Source organism: Micromys minutus (assembly GCF_963924665.1).
Source record: "Micromys minutus genome assembly, chromosome: 2".
NCBI lineage: Eukaryota > Metazoa > Chordata > Mammalia > Rodentia > Muridae > Micromys > Micromys minutus.
Window position 1 is genome coordinate 59,003,308 of NC_137971.1, and position 5,100 is coordinate 59,008,407.

The following is a 5,100-nucleotide window of genomic DNA, read 5'->3' on the forward strand; positions in this document are numbered from 1 at the left end:
TGATTGGTTGAAACTCATCAGGCCTTATGACGCCATGGGAGAGGCAGAGCTCAAGGAGTGGAAAGTTACCCAGCACGTGCGCACATGACTTGTTTACTGCTAACTCCAGCCGGATGTCAGCGCCATCTTGTAATGGAGAATGTGCAGGCGGCGCCCCACACCACAGAAAGGCTATCCCTCCTGAGCCCACAAGCCACCATCGCATCAGATGCTAAAAAGCATTTGAAAAAATTCTACACCCCTTCATGGTAAAAGTCTTGGAAAGATCAGGAATTCAAGGCCCATACCTAAGCATAGTAAAAGCAATATAAAAAAAAAAATCTAACTAAACGGTGAGAAACTCGAAGCAATTTCACTAAAATCAGAGACTAGACAAGGTTGGCTACTCTTCTCCTATCTATTCAATATAGTACTGGAAGTCCTGGCCAGAGCAATTAATTAGACAGCAAAAGTAAGTCAAAGGGATTCAAATTGAGAAGGAAGAAGTGAAAATATAAGTATTTGCAGATGATATGATAGTGTACATAAGTGACCCCAAAAATTCCACCAGAGAACCCCTACAGCTGATACACAACTTCAGCAAAGTGGCAGGATAAAAAATTAACTTTAAAAAATCAGTAGCCTTTCTCTACTCAAAGGATAAACAGGCTGAGAAAGAAATTAGTGAAATGACACCCATCACAATAATCACACACAATATAAAATACCTTGGTGTGACACTAACCAAGCAAGTGAAAGATCTGTATGACAAGAATTTTAAATCTCTGGAGATGGATCTCAGAAGATGGAAAGATCTCCCATGCTCATGTATAGGAAGAATCAACATAGTAAAAATGACCATTTTGCCAAAAGCAATCTACAGATTTAATGCAATTTCCATCAAAATTCCAACTCAATTCTTCATAGAGTTAGAAAGAGCAATGTGCAAATTTATTTGGAATAACAAAAACAAAAACAAAAAAACAGGATAGTGAAAACTATTCTCAAGAATAAAAAAACTTCGAGGGAAATCGCCAGCCCTGTCCTTTTCTCTATTACAGGTTAATCACAATAAAAACCTCATGGTGTTGGTACGGAGACAGGCAGGTAGATCAACGAAACAACTGAAGACCCTGAAATGATCCCACACTCCTACAGTGACTTGATCTTTGACAAAGGAGCCAAAAACATTCAACGAAATAAGAAAAGCATCTTCAACAAATTGTACTGGTTCAACTGGCAGTCAGCATGCAGAAGAATGCAAATGGATCCATTCATATCTTTTCGTAGAAAGCTCAAGTCCAAGTGGATAAAAGACCTCCACATAAAGCTAGGTACAGCGAAACTAATAGAGAAGAAAGTGGGGAAGAGCTTAGAAAATATAGGCACAAAGTAAATTTTCCTGAACAGAGCACCAATGGCTTATGCTCTAAGATCTAGAATTGGCAAATGGGACCTCATGAAATTGTAACGTTTCAGTAAGGCTAAGGACACTGCCAAGAGGACCAAATGGCAACCAACAGATTGGGAAAGGATCTTTACCAATCCTACATCTGATAGAGAACTATTATTCAATATATACAGAGAACTAAAGAAGTTAGACTCATGAGAATCAAAAAATCCTATTAAAAATGAAGCACAGAGTTAAACAAAGAATTCTCAATTGAGGAATACCAAATGGCTGAGAAGCACCTAAAAATGTTTAGCATCCCTAGTCATCAGGGAAATACAAATTAAAACAACCCTGAGATTCTACCTCACATATTCAGAACAGCTAAGATCAAAATCTCAGGTGACAGCAGATGCTGGTGAGGATGTGGAGAAAGAGGAACACTCCTCCATTGTTGGTGAGATTGCATGCTGGTACAACCACTTTGGAAATCAGTCTTGTAGTTTTTCAGAAAATTGAACATAGTACTACCTGAGGACTTAGCTATACTACTCTGGGCATATACCCAAGAGACACTCCAAAATATAGCAACTACACATGCTCCACCACGTTCATAGCAGCCTTATTTATAATAGCCAGATGTTGGAAAGAACCCAGATGTCCTTCAGTAGAGGAATGGATACAGAAATTGTGATACATTTACACAATGGAGTACTACTCAGCTATCAGAAACAATGACTTTATGAAATTCCTAGGAAAATAGATGTATCTAGAGAATATCATCCTGAGTGAGGTAACCCAGTCACAAAAGAACACACATGATATGCAGTCATTGATAATTGGATACTAGCCCCACAAAGCTCTGAATATCCAAGAAACAGCTCTCAGACCATATGAAACTCAAAAAGAAGGAAGGCAAAAATGTGGATGCCTCAGTTCTTCTTAGAAAAAAAAAATAATAAGTGTATAGCACCCTCTCAGAGTGAGGTACACCTAGACCTTAAATCATTATAATTCAAGAGCTAAGGATGCAGCCTTATGGTAATCCTTGGTATTTAAAAATAATTATGTCTAATCTTTACATACAAAGAAAACTTTGACTATTTCCATGTTACATTTTGTTTTACACATACTTTATGCTTATGGTAAGTAGTAAGTTTCCAATACACACTATCAAACGTTTAAAAAAATCAAGTACTGACAAAAATATATTCATATAGTTTTCTGAAAAAATGCTTTTAAAATATTTACATTTATCTCTGTTTTTTAAAATAAAGTTGTTTAATTAAAAAAAAAGAAATGATAAACCAATTCAGAAATGTGGCAAGAAACAGAATCACCTTGCAGAAATCAATAGCTTTTCTGTACATGAACAGCAAACATAGAAGGAGCTCTTGAGCATGCCTAGTCACAGTAGTCTCAAAGAAAATAGAATACTTACAGTGAACCTAACAAAATATGTAGGGCCTCTACAATGAAATGTTCAAACATCTGAAGAAAGAGAGAGAAAGACACTTGAAAACTAAAAGGTATCTCATGTCTATGGATTGGTAGGATAAACGTTGTGTAAAGGACCACTTCACCAAAATCTATTTCAGATTCACTGTAATTCCAATCAAAATCTCCATCACAATATTCACATAAATAGAAAAAAACTACACTAAAATTTAAAATTCATGTAGAACAATAAAAGATCTGGGATAGTCAAAACTTTTCTGAGCAAAAAGAAAAAATGCTGAAGGGATTACCATTCTTTCTCTTTTTTTCAGATGAGGAGACACAGCTTTATTGTATAGAAGCTGGGCCAGGCAGTTTAAAATAGGGACATACTATCAAGCACACGCATACACAAGTCTCTAGTCTGTGTGTAAGCCCTCTCCAGAGTTACCCACATACACCTAGATCTCTTCTCAACTTCAAATGTGCTTGTCCTCTTCATAGCAGTCATTTTCTCTTAGGGTCTGCCACTGTCACAAAACAGAATTCTTTCCAAAACACATGCCACCACATAGCCCTAGACACCACTCCCTCAGTCTGACTTCCCCAGGTCATGAGTTCTAAGCATTTCAGGAGCCGGTCTGCTCAGTGGAGGCTTCTGCTGATGCTGTAGTGAGCATCTCAAGCATTGACTCAAGTGGGGGGCTCACCTTTTTCTAGGAAATTTTCTTGATAGAGCTGGTGAAGGTGAGATAGCTCTCTCTCCAGTGGCTGTTACCAGCTGTATCACGAGTACCAAGGTTCGCCTGACAACAATGTGGGCTGGTGGAGTCACACTGACAGCTCCACGTACACTAGACAAGTCAACATCTCAAGGCTCAAGCTGGAGGAACGTAGTAACTGAGAATACCACACTACCTAGCTTTCTGGGTGGCCTGGGTCAGCTTCTTGTGCTGCTTCATACAGATGCCTAGTGTATGGGACTTGGAAGAAGATTCCTGTGTGGGCACAAATGAACTGTTCTGAGAGCTTCACATTCCTAAAGTCAACGTGCAACTTGTGATCTCAGTAGATGGGGCAAGGATTCCCAGCAACTTTATTGTTACAAATACATGTCTTATATGCACCACAATGTTCATAGAAGCTCTATTCATAATAGCCAGAAGCTGGAAAGAACCCAGATGTCCTTCAGAAGATGAATAGATACAAAAATTGTGGTACATTTACACAATGGAATACTACTCAGCCACCAGAAACAATGACTTGACCAAATTCTTAAGAAAATGGCTGCATCTAGAGAATATCATTCTGAGTGAGATAACCCAGTCACAAAAGAACAGACATAATATGCAGTCACTGATAGTGGGATGCTAACCCCAGAGGCTCACACTGCCCCAGAAACAACTCACAGACTGTATGAAGTCCAAGAAATAAAGAAAACAAAACAAAAAAAAATCTTTACACAACAAGAAAACTTTGACTATTTCCATGTTACATTTAGTTTTACATGTACTTTATGCTCATTGTAACTATTAAGTTTTCAATGCATACTATCAAACCTTTAAAAAAAATCAAGTACTGACTAAAAAAAATATATTCATATAGTTTTATGTAAAAATTATTTTAAAATCTGAAAAAAAGTACTGACAAAAATGTATTGTATAATTTTATGCAAACAATGCTTAAAATCTGTACATTTATCTTTGTTTTGTAAAATAAAGTTGTTAAAACAAACAAACAAAAAAAAAAAAACAAATACATGTCTTTCGGGTCTGCTGTGGTGGCACACCACTTTCATGGTTGTAGTCGTAATCAGCCCAAACAGGGTGAGAGCCATGGCGGTTCTAGTATTCTTCTAAATCCAGGTATTTCCAAGGTTCTTTCTCATAAGGGGAAAGGGGAAGTGAGGATAGAGCATCTTCTTCAGGAGGGCCTCCAGTGCAAAGGGTCTGGAGGGGAACCTGAGCTACATAGGAACTTTGTAAGAGTGTAGGATATAGCCTTTGTGGTGTGTGCCGTGGGGATGCAGCCATCTAGATGCACACCCAACATACCAGATTACCATTCTATATATTAAAATATATTGCAGTTCCATAGTAATAAAAAGAATGTGGTCTAAACACAGAAACAGACAAGTTGACCAGTAGAGCAAAATCTATATCCAAACATGAGCACATGTGTCTTCAGCCATCTGATATTTGACAAAAATGCCAAATCATAAGCTGTAGAAATGAAGAAATTTCAACAAATGATGCTTGGGAAGCCATGTCCACACACAGGAGAGTAAAATTTCT

At 37.7% G+C, this 5,100-nt stretch overlaps 1 pseudogene across 1 annotated transcript; it reads right to left on the reverse strand.

Moving 5' to 3' along the window:
* Nucleotides 1-3,435: 3,435 nt before the first annotated feature.
* LOC308417244 (small ribosomal subunit protein mS40-like) lies at nt 3,436-4,839 on the reverse strand (annotated as a pseudogene). Its single transcript has 3 exons — nt 4,570-4,839; nt 3,778-3,922; nt 3,436-3,612 (listed from the first exon to the last, which is right to left on the reverse strand). The product of its transcript is annotated as a small ribosomal subunit protein mS40-like (transcript).
* Nucleotides 4,840-5,100: the final 261 nt, after the last annotated feature.